At 43.5% G+C, this 12407-nt stretch overlaps 1 protein-coding gene and 1 long non-coding RNA gene across 2 annotated transcripts in view; both read left to right on the top strand.

Moving 5' to 3' along the window:
• gfra2b (GDNF family receptor alpha 2b) overlaps window positions 1-12407 on the top strand; it is a 135982-nt gene that overhangs the window by 53896 nt on the left and 69679 nt on the right. The gene's annotated exons all lie outside the window — the stretch shown is intronic.
• Window positions 3103-10316, top strand: LOC146514853 (uncharacterized). The gene is made up of 3 exons (XR_014875415.1): window positions 3103-3360; window positions 3632-3703; window positions 8530-10316. It is a non-coding gene; the product is annotated as an uncharacterized LOC146514853 (long non-coding RNA).

Here is a 12407-nt window from a genome sequence, read left to right on the forward strand (position 1 = left end):
CTGAAAACAGCAGTGCAATTCACACTGGAGCCTTTCAGCACTCAGAGTGATTCAAAACATCTGCATCCAAACATCCATTACTTCAATTCAATTTTATTTATATCACACCAAATCACAGCAGCAGTCGCCTCAAGATGCTTTATATTGTAAGGTAAATACCCTTACAATATACCCAATACAGAGATACCACAACAAACAGAATAAGCGCTTTGGCGACAGCAGGAAGGAAAAACTCCCTTTTAACAGCAAGAAACCTCCAGCAGTGCCAGGCTCAGGAGGGGCAGACAGTTGGGGGAAGAAGACAGGACAAAGACACGCTGTGGAAGAGAGCCAGAGATTAATAATAATTTAGGATTACATGCAGAGATGTATAAACACATAGTGAGTGAAGACGAAACACTCAGTGCATCATGGGAATCCCCCAGCAGCCTACACCTATTGCAGCATAACTAAGGGAGGATTCACGGTCACCTGATCCAGCCCTAACTATATACTTTATTAAAAAATAAAGTTTTAAGCCTAATCTTGAAAGTAGAGATAGTGTCTGTCTCCTGAATCCAAACTGGAAGCTGGTTCCACAGAAGAGGGGCCTGAATACTGAAGGCTCTCCCTCCCATTCTACTGTTCTTGGTCATCACATTTTTTATATTACAATTTTTATATGTTATAAGCACAAAGAGCACCTTTTCAATTTCAGTTGTTTTATTTTGTCTCGTGAATTCTTGCTTAATGTCCTTTTTTGTTGCTGTGATATTGTGTTTGTTGAAGGTCTAATGTTGACCAATGCGAAATGCGTTGACAGAGACATTTCAAGGATTTTGACTCAGTCTGCGCTCCAGATGGGTTAATTGTTAATCGTGCTAGTCGTGATGACGGCGTGTTAACGCTGACTAAAGACTATGAAGTCACCATTTTGGGATTTCTTTGGCTCTAAACCAGATGAAAGAGGTAAACCTAAGGATGTAACCAAAGCGTTGTGCCACTTCTCCAGATGTATAGTGCGAGCAAAGTACTCAAACATGACTAATTTGCATGAGCATGTACGTGTCCACCATCCGGCTGAGTATGCGGCAATCACTAGCTTCTGCAGCCCCATCAACAAGCATTTGGGCGCAGTCTGAGGAGGGTGCATTTGCTCACAGATGAAAGAGGGTGCTGTTAAAACAGCGCTATTATTATTTTTTCTGTTGACTGCTTCTATTATCACTGTTAGCAAACTTACTGATGGGCAAATAAATAAATAAATCGCCCTTGTCAAAACGATAGTCGATATATTCGTCCAATCCCCCAACCCTAGTCTAAAAGACACATTGATGGTTTTGAGGAACTAATTACTGAAATTAACTTAGAAAGATCAATTGGAGAAACAGACTAAATGAATATCAATGGTACTAAGAGTAGCTTTAAATAATGTTACATCTGTAATTTGTTCTCTAATGGTTACAATTTTACTTGTGAAGAAGTTCACGAAGTCTTTACTAGTTAACGATAAAGGAATGGTTAGCTCAACAGAGCTCTGACTTTTTGCCATTTCCTCTCCAGCTTACAAGTCATCTGCTTTAAGGGAGACGGGTTGCCTTCCAGCATTAAATGGTAAAGTAACAGGGAGTTGATGCAATCTTTGGTTGCTCTAAGGAATTAGGGGTGGAGTTCGTCAAGACAGAGCGTTATCTGTTCTAATTGTAAAAGTACTGTTCTATGCAGTGAGTTTAATTACACAGCTGTAGTTTGAGGAATCTGTGCTTCATTTTTGCAGTAGTTTGTGTCAGGAGTTGCTGTGTGGATGTGGAGAAGAGGGACCCAAACGCTGGACTCGTGGTGAGAATTAAGGTGTTTATTGGAGTGGCAGGATGAACGGATGAACAGACCAGGGAAGAAGGCAAGCAGGCTGACTTACTGAACTGAAAGGCAAACACGTGGAATAGACAGCAGTGACAACATCAATGACACGACACTGAACTGATGAAACTGAGGGACTTAAGTACACGGGCTGAATGATGAGTAAAGCAGCGAACATGAACTGAAAATACTGGGTCAACGACCCAGGAACCCTGACAGTTTGTTGAAGTGAAGAAAACAGACATTTGAATTTTGTAGAATCCGAGCAGAAACAAAGACTCACAGGAAACATGTGTGGAAGTTCTGCTAAGCGTGACACAAACGAAAAGTCTTGTCTGCTTGAAACTACAAGGTGTTGATCCTATGAGAGTATTTACATTAGTCAGTACGACGTACTGCAGCTCACACCAGGTATTCATAATGTGTACAGGCAGTCATTGGACACGTGCATGCCACTGCAGGTGTGTGTGCCTGTGGGCTGCTCTGTTTACACACGCGCACACACACACACACACACACACACACACACACACACGCACTCTTCATTAGAATATGATTCTACTTCCTCTGCTCCTGACACACTCTCCTGGTTTCGAGGTGGCTCATCATTCAGGAACACGTTGCTGATAATTAACCTTCAGGTGGAGACAGTCGCTGTGTTATCATTAACCGTATGGCTGAGCGGAAAATTTAAATGAGGACGTGCGTTAAAATGATGTCAGTGCTCCGTAACCACTCATTACGCCGCCTTTTTAGTCTTAAGGTCACTGCATGTATTTGTTGGCTTGCTTTAAGGCTGCTGCGCATCTGTTTGCTCGGAAGCTCGCTTTTTATTTCAGTGTACGTGTCACGGCTGGGCAGCAGTCGTGTGGTGGAATGAAAGAGGACCCAAGATGCAGATGGCAGTGGAGATACAGGTGGAGATTTATTTACAGTGAAAAACCCAAGGTGAGGGCAGAACTAAACATAAACCTAAACTGGTGAAACTAACACAAACAGAGGACAAAGCGAAGAACAGAGAGACACGGCGATATACCAAAATGATGCAGCGAAATGCAGACGACGCGACGAGAAGCACAGGCAGACACGCAGTATAAATACACACATCAGGTAATTAGGAAATGGCACACAGGAGGGGACACAGCTGGAACTAATGGGCATAACGAGACACAAACCTACAAAGTAAAACAGGAAACTCACAAACTGTTTCACAATACCAACTCGGGGACACGAACAGAACACAGACGAAGGACACAGGTAGGGATGATAGAAACACTAAACACACAACTCAAACGATAAGAACAAATACAAAACAGCAGAAACTGGAAAATAATAACAATAAACTCACAACACTGGGTCGTTGACCCAGGACCATGACAGTACGTTGCTCTGTTTGCAGCAGGTCCAGTGAAAAATGGGAAGAATGACAATTAGAATATATAAAGCTGTGTGAGAGCAAGGACAGACAAATTGTTTACAAGGTCCAAACCTGAGCTCAACTCCTTTCCTCTTTTATTAAAGGTGAGCGTTAGCTATGAGCTGGTAAAGAGTCATTAAGACATCAAACCGAGCCGTGCACACTCTGAGATTATGTCAGCTAACTCAGTGATGTTTTAGATATGCTCATAAAACCAAATATAATTATTCTGACTCATATTTTTACTGTTTAACGAGTTTTTTGTTTCATTGATTCAGTTAATTGTTTTCAGTGTGTGTACAGTGATCCATGTAAATGCTCTAAACACTCCGTTTATTAAGTTTTTTTTCTGCTCGGGTCTGTGTGATGTCACAGAGGCATCTGAGGAACTGCAGCCCCTCCCAGAATCATGCAAAGCTACTCTAGAATGACAACACCCAGATGGAGGTGAGCTACACCACAATGGTGGAGTAACTGGAGTTTTGTGGTGGTTGATTTAAATATGGGAACATTTTTTGGTTTTGCCCTACATTTCCAGCTTCTCTTCCTCACATCATTACCAGAGTAGGTTATCCGGTCACAGTAACCTTTTCTCTGCTGTTTCTTTGTAAAAATGCATTTTTAGGATGCAAAAGCCGCTCGTGGCAGTAATTGCAGACACACAGCGGCACTCTCTCCTTTCATCTGCTCTCAGTACCAATCTGTGGACAGAAATAGGCAGCATTTATTTACAGAGGCTGCCGGATCAGAAATCCTTCCCGTACGGGAGTCAGCATTTCTCTTATTTCCTCATGAACACAGCGAGCATCTGGTGTCAAAGCCTCGGCACATGAAACGAGATCAGACGGGCAGGTGAGGCGCGGGAGTGTTTCCCTCTGTTTATTGTTGCAGCAGCTCGGTTTGTCTCTCTCAAACTATCATTTTACTCTGTGAGAGTAAATTAGCTGAAACTCGGTGGGATGTGATGATCTCAGCTATGTAACTACAGGCAAGAGCGGTGCCAGCGGCATGGCAGGGGGGCGCGGTGCTGCTAAATGCCAGACGAATGCTCGCGGGTGGAAAACAATTGTGGGGGGGATTCAGCATTAATGCGGCAGTAAATCAGCCACTGAGGTTTCCGGGCTCAGTGCAGACCTGTAAACAAAACAGCAGCAGAAGAAGAACGGGAGCCGGTGGTTTGGAGGTCCTGGTTCAGCACGCTGTGAAATGTCACATTCACCCAGCCCTGCATCTGAGGGCTGGCTGAATGTGACATTTCACGGAATCAGCCGCTCTCCGCTTCAACTGCAGGATGAAAGCTCTTTGATCGGCGGCTGTGTTGCTAAGCTCGTATGTCAACATCACACTCAGTGTTTGTGGCGAGCAGCGGTTAGGTCAGTGTTTCAGGAATGATCATACGGCAGGAAGCACCGTCCTGCTGCGGACTGAGAACGTGCACACGTGACCCACGCGACGTGACGTGAGGAGCATCATACCTGCTGTATGTAGAAGAGGGGATGATGCACCTGACACAGCCTCACATGAGTCACTCACTGGAAGTCTTGTTAAGCCCACCTGCCAGATGGCTGAGGTCCTGGCGAGATCAGGAGCTGCCCTGGGCACCGGTTCCTGATTAGGGTTGGTCCTGAGACAATGTTGCTCAAACACACATGCATCATTAAAAAAGCAGAGTTTACCTCATCAGGACCATCACACAATGCAGTTAAAGTTCAAAGTTCGCGACATGTTTATTGTTTTAGAGTAGTCTAAATAGAAGTAGTTTGATTTGTATGATAACGAGGACGATGGTGAAAACTGTAACAGTTAAGTCTGTAAAAGAATTCCTAGGGATCGGAATCGAGAACTGGTTCTTGTAGCGAACGGTTCCCAGTAGTCCAATTCCTTGCAATCATCAGTTTCCCGCTTATCTTCTCGCTATGATCAGCTGATTTCAGTTCGTGTGTGAGGAAAATAGTAAGTCAGTCTCCACCGTGGATATGAACATTACTTTTATTTTTATTGCACAAAAGGATGAGAGCGCAATTGTAAAGTGGAGACTGCATTATACTGTTAGCACAACTTCGGCTCTTCGCAAGCACCTGCACAGACAGCATGGCAATGCTAAGCTAGCCAAGAACCCAGAGTGATGGTGAAGCTGAGTTTAGCCTTTTCATCTTTGCTTTGTGTTATCGGCTTTGTGTTCATACCTAAACACTAAGAGAAAGATCACGTGTGTCCTCATTAGGACAGGGATTTGTGTTGGTGTGTGGGGCTGTAGTCTGTAGGTTTATATTGTTGATTGGTGATAATGAGACAGTGTGTTTCAGATTATTTTACAGAGTAACATGAAAGTAACGTAACAAGTAGTGTAACAAATGTCTTTATCCTGGGTGTAATTAAGTAATGTACTGCATTACTTTTAAGAAAGGTATTCCGTATAATATGTGCAATAATTAATTTTCTGAGTAATGACCCTAAAACTGATCATAAAAAAGAGAAGAAATACCTCCAGCATGTGCGCATTTAAACATGTGGCATGTGATTAATTTTTGATAAGAAATCGAACTGATAACTGATATTGATAACAGAATCGGATTTGCTACACTGTTATTAATTCCCATCCCTAAGATTCCTGTATGAAGTGAATGGGCAACTTTAAGGTTAACAGAGTGTGAACCTGCACAGGTGGAGCTGCTCTCTGTAGCTCAGAATCAACTCTGAGCTACAGAAATAACTAAATTCAGCAGGTTCCACTCAGACTTCCAGCCTTCGTGTGCTGCAGGCACCGGTGAGCTCATATCAGCTGCTGCAGGCTGAGCAGCGGAACATCAGGATGTAAACATCACGTAATATGTCAAAGGCAGCACACTGATATCACACACACACACACACACACACACACACACACACGTTTTTAAGCTGTTTCCTCTTGGTTTCAGTTAACATTTCTGTGACTGGAACCTGTGAGAGCTGCTAGCAGAGGCCTGAAACCACGGCTTCTGTAGCCGGTTACGTTTCTATCATTAACTCATTAATAAAGAAATCAGCTCAGCTTTCGAGCACCGGTTGATGTGGACATGTCTCTTTAACAAAGACAGGTGTGCAGTGAGGAGAACAGCGCTGTGATGCAGCAGAGATCCAGCTTCCTGTTTGGATTGTCCTGACTGAGGAAGTGTGATCACATGTGGTGGTCGGTCTGTGAGGTGTTAGTGCACAGTGTTATGTATATGCTGCAGTGAAGGAACAGCTGCTGGAGACTCGCTGACAGCCCAACACGTTCAGATGGAAACAAAGGCGCTTGCATAATTACAACCCACCCGCCGCCTCATTGCCTGTCATGTTGTATGTTTTATGTGGGAGAGAACATGCAGCTTAAAGCTCAGGTATAAATATATAGGACGTGCTAATGCACGCAGCCGCATGCAACACTCCACATTCTTCAAACGGGGAGTCAGCAATCCTCTTCCATCTTTTATGAGAATACCAGATTCACACTGAGAGGAAATTTGTTCCACTTAATTCGATCAAACTGGAATACACGTTCCAGGAACCCACCATTCTGCTTTGTAGTCCTTCCTGTGATCCCAGCTCCATTAACCTCCGATGCAGCGTCCTCTTTATAAACAGTTTACCCAGTGACATCCAGCAGGACTCGCGCATTGGCTAGAAAAGGCTTCTTTTACCTAGTCAAGTGAGGTTGGCGTGGTGTCTTCAGTCGCCTGTAGGCCTGTGTGACCCTGCAAAGCCTTACTTGTCTTCTTTGGTTAGGTTTAGGCGTTAAAAACTAAAAGTGGGTCAGGATTAGAAAATCAAGCTGCTGCTGTTCTGCTTTCCTCCTCTAAAGACCCTCCAACAAGCAGCAGACAGATTCTACTTCCTATTCAAACACGCTGTTTCAACGTCACGCTGAGAGTCGATGGAGTTGTTTGTTACTGTTTCTTAAGGTTTCCCTCCACAGCGGCCTGACACCTGAAAAATGTGCTCTGCAGCTATGTATTCGATTAAAATGTGGAGTCAGTGTTAATGTGTGCTAGCAGAACACTGACCTGAGTTAGCGGGCTTCATAGCCATGGAGAAACAGCAGCAGCGCAGCAGCTTCTGATGGAAGATCAAACTGGAAAGCCCTGAACTCAGTAACCCCAAAACCCTCCAGGATGTAGCAGGCTGTTTGTTCTTGTGAGGCAGAAACAGGAGCTGAACAGGTTTTCAGAGTTAAGTCATTCAGTCTCAAGATGCTGGTCACAGCTGGTTGTTAACAGGTGTAAAGTTCAGGTGAAGAAGTTTGGTAGGAGTTGGTCTGGCCCTCAAACCTCCCTGATGATCCAACAGTGTGGACTCTCAGACTCTCAATGTCTGTGGGTTTCGTTCTCTGCTCTGTGAGCATTTCTGCAGCAGAAAGTGATGCTGACAGTGTTGCAGATCATCGTGACATCACGTTCAGTCTTTCCCGTGCTGCGTTTGTACCAACAGTATGACGGGAATCTCTGATGGACCCCGCACAGCACAAACACAGCACTGGTCATGATGTTGTAAAGGAAACAGTCCCTTCAGAGAAAGTCTCAAGTTTTTTCTGTAATTCCAATTTTATCCAACATCACAGCAAATTAAAGATGTACGGCAGATGCAGAGTTATGGCAGGAAGTAAAATAATCTGAAAGTTATGCAAAGTAACTGTGAGAGTATAATTTTACGTAGATCATTGCTGCGTTAGCCTTCACACATGGTTGTTTGTGTCATTCATGTTTTGGATGTTCTGTTGCAGGTAAGGGTTAGGCATGAAAAATGGCTCTGTTAGTTTTAGGAAAAGATAATGGTTTTGCTCAAAGCTCTCACAGCTGAAACATGGCACATGGGAGTGACGTGTCAGGAGAGACCGAGCATTCTCACAAATGCAGAAACTCAGGAATGAAAACAGATGTAAAACTCGATCTCTGTGGGAAACTCTGTCTTTCCAGGCGCCGGCCGTGCAGTGGTGCACAGTGTTCTGGGAGGATGAGTCACACAAAAATCTAAATGATAGTTTGAGAAGGTTGTATAGACGCTACTGAGAGAGGAGTGAGGTGGGGAAAGCTCATTCCATAAAAAACAATAAAAACATTATCCGCTTTAGTGGAAACAAAGTCTTCTTTGGTTTTTGCTGGTCGACAGACTCCATCATCAGCTGTCAGCTGTACCTGCACCTACTCAGACAGCAACTTTCAGCCTAAAAAGGCCTAAAATATTCTCAGTGATATTATTGAGGAATCTGCCAAACTTAATAAAAAAAAAAAAAAAAAATCTTCGATCATTTTCAGAGACGGTGCTCGTAGACGGCCACTTCATTGCTGGGCCTGAAGAGGTTAATGGAGCTGAGAGCTTCAGCAGATAAAATCCACTTCACCTTGAGCGGACCTCTCCTGGGCGACCTGCTTCTTCATGCAGAGGAGGGGGCCTCTGCATGAAGAGGTGAAGGGATTTTGAATGTGTGCTGTGACACGCAGTTATTTAAGGACAGATCCAATTTCTTGGTGTGTTTGATGACTCTGGCAGCAGCCGTGTGGACGAGCTGCAGCTGTCTGAGTGATTTTTTTCCTCAGACCTGTGAAGACACAATTAAAACTGTCTCGCCTGCTGAAAATAAACGATTCCACAAATTATTTCCATATGTGGCTGAGACGGGAATCCTGTCGCTCCTGCTCTGCTCTAAAGGCTGAAGGAGGACTGTTTCACTTCAAGTGGATGTTAAATGAATCGGCTCACCTGCAGCTCTGATTTGTACATTTTTGTGTATTGGACTTTGAGTGAGTGACCTTTTGATTCTAATTTGTTGTGTGGTGATAAAAAACAATGATTCCAGTTCCTCACAAAGGCCTGGCTTTTTTAAACTGATGATTCATGTTTCAATAACAATATCAGGTCCTGTGTTAGCAAAACTCATTTCAGCATATTTCACTGATAGTTGCAACAACACTCTGGATCTGCTGGGATTTATTATATAACCATTAAAAGCATTGTTACAAAATAAATATATATCCTCACTGTTACATTACATCCTTTAACATTAATCAACACTTTTCACTCACACTGGCTGCGAACTGCTTCCTGAGCACTCAGAGCGGTGACGGGAGATTGGTGTTTCCTGCACTCACTGAAATGGCAGCTCAGGTGACTCCTCACGGTGCTTGTGTTTGCAGGTGCACAGGGGGCGAATGCGGCCTGTAACGCTCTGCTCTGTCATTTCCTTAGCCGTGGTCTTTATGGGTACTGCGTGCTTTTACACTCAAAAATGTCTGCCACAACCCACCATGGTCACGGCATACGAGTGTCCGCCTGCACTGCAGCTGCAAACCTTTCATATGAAGCACAAGTCACAGGAAGTGATGGGTTTCATATCGCTGCAGAATGTAACCATGGTCCTGTCCAGCTGGTGCCGGTCTCAAGATTAAAGATTCTAAGTCACTGTTTTCCTTGATTTGACTCAGACGGGTGGATCTAAAATACGTCTCGGTAAACACTGGTCAATTTTAATTTGGAACAGACTCGATGTATATAACCTTTATATATGTATATGACTTTTAGGTCACTATGAGAAAGGTGATCAAACTTCAGGTTGAAATAATGAAATTTAGGGTATTTTACTGCTGTCAAAGGTCAAAATGTGTCAGATCTGACCTGAACAGTATGTAAGGGTTAAACAGAGTTTTGTGATGTAGAGAGTACAGAAACTTATTGTTGTGTTTTAGTTTGTCCATGTATATACGACACATATATAGATTTTCACCATATCATATACCATATCAGTCATATGTTCAGCTCTGATGTTAGGAGACTTTATGAAGCAACAAGCATGAAGATGAAGAGGCCCGAGAACGGACCCTTGAGGAACACCTACAGATTTTTGTTCAGTTTTCAGTTTTATTTGTCATATGCAAGTTAGCACAGGGTCAACATTGCAATGAAATGTGTTTGACGAGCAGCAGTCACTCAGCAGCATGATACAGTAGAAGAAAATATAATAAAATAAAATAAAGTAATAAAAAATAAATAAATAGAAAAATAGTAAAGAGCAAAATATTAGAGAGACGTGGTAAAAGAGAAAAGATGAGTAAATATATGTATCTATAAATATATGTACACTAGTGATTAAATAAGAAAATCTTGAAAAGAAATATGACGGGAGGGCAGATGGGATATTGCACAGGAATGAGCAGCAGAAAATTACAGTATTGCACTTTTTAAATATAATTATCAATGACAATAAAGTGAAGTGACCAGTGCAGATTATACAGAGTACTTGTGAAGCTGCAGGGTAGCTTCTAAGTGCTGTGTTGTGTGTGTTTAAGTGTTGTGGTTGAGGTGTCGTATGGCTTGATGGTAGAAACTGGTTTTAAGTCTTGTAGTCCGAGCAGACAGACTCCTGTAACGTCTGCCAGATGGTAACAAGGAGAACAGCTGATGTGCTGGGTGGCTCTGGTCCTTGATGATGCTGTGTGCTTTACGGAGGCATCGCTGGAGGTAAATGTCCAGAATGGCAGGAAGCCTCGTGCCAGTGATGTGCTCTGCTGCCTTCACCACCCTCTGTAGTGCTTTACGGCTGCTGGCAGAGCAGCTTCCGTACCAAACTGTAATGCAGCTCATCAGCAAGCTCTTGATTGCACACCTGTAAAAATTTGAGGTGATGTTGGCATTCATGCCAAACTTCCTCAGCCTACTCAGGAAATAAAGTCGTTGGCGAGCTTTTCTGATAGCAGTGTCTGTGTGAAGGGTCCAGGAGAAGTCCTCGGTGATGTTGACTCCAAGGAACTTGAAGCTGCTGACCCTTTCGACCTTGACACCATTGATATGGATGGTCTGGCGTTCCCTGACTGGTCGTTTCCGGTAGTCCACTATCATCTCTCTAGTTTTGCTGATGTTGAGAGTCAGGTTATTTTCCAGACACCACTCGTACAGTGCCATCACCTCCTCTCTATAGGCCGTCTCATCATTGCCTGTGATGAGGCCTATGATAGTTGTGTCATCCGCAAACTTGATGATGATGATGGACACGTGTTTAGCAACACAGTCGTGTGTGAACAGGGAATATAGGAGGGGGCTAAGCACACAACCCTGTGGCGTACCTGTGTTTAGGATGAGTGGTGAGGAGGTGTGCTTACCAACTCTCACCACCTGGGGCCTGTTTGTGAGGAAGTTTGGTGTTCCCAGCCCAAGGTCGACGAGCTTCGTGGTAAGTTTTGAGGGGATGATGGTGTTAAATGCCGAGCTGTAGTCGATGAAGAGCATCCTTGCATATGTATCGACTACATCTGTTCCTTCAGATTTCTGAGAGAAGAGAACAGCAGCAAATAGTTTTCTCCAGAAAAAACTTTTCAACAGTTCCAGGTGACTGATTCGTGAGAGACAGATGTTTCATCCAATTACCTGCCGACCATAGAGACGCAGTGCTCAGTAGTTTTCAGTCAGTTTCCAAGAAAGAGTTCAGATGTGCCTCTGTCGAGCAGTCCATCTGCTGTCAGGCTATCAATTCTGTGGGTATTCCCAAAAGACGGCTCAAACCATCTGAAGAAAAAGCAAAGATGTCCATCATCTTCATTCTTTATTTTTGAATTCAGAAACTTCAGTGTGAGTCACATCAGTCACAACTTTATTTTTACATAATTTATTTTTATTCTTGTAAGCTTCTCTACGCTCCATACATGCTTCACTGCACGATGACTGCGTGAACGGCTGTAGAGCTGAAACAAGAAGTGGAATGATGTCACAGTAGCTTGTTTAAGCCTTAAATTGTTTATATTTCAGAAGATCAGGTACACCAAAGCTGCTGTCAACAGTTGTTTTCTGTGCTCCTGTGGACTGAAACTGCTACTGAATTGCTCTGAATGTTCTCGGAAGCGTGATATGTAGATTGCTTTGTAATCAGCCATGTTTGTTTTCTGTCTGATTTAAATGAGCTGCAGTGATGATAAGTTTCCAGAATGATCCGGATCCAGCTCTTTTCCTGTTTGAGTGTGTGACTCAGTGCTGCAGGCCTGGTTTCTCTGTAGCGCTCTGTTTCTTTTGTCTGTAGTCCTCGCTTCATTTTAGACATGTGAACACGGCGTTCTCTGACAAACAGAAACCTTTGGCGGTAAAGCTTCAACAAAATTAGAAACATGAGAAAGGATGACAGTCGGGTTCGGCTCAGTGTGGAAGTTCC

The sequence above is a fragment of the Neolamprologus multifasciatus genome, chromosome 7 (assembly GCF_963576455.1).
Source record: "Neolamprologus multifasciatus chromosome 7, fNeoMul1.2, whole genome shotgun sequence".
Lineage (NCBI taxonomy): Eukaryota > Metazoa > Chordata > Actinopteri > Cichliformes > Cichlidae > Neolamprologus > Neolamprologus multifasciatus.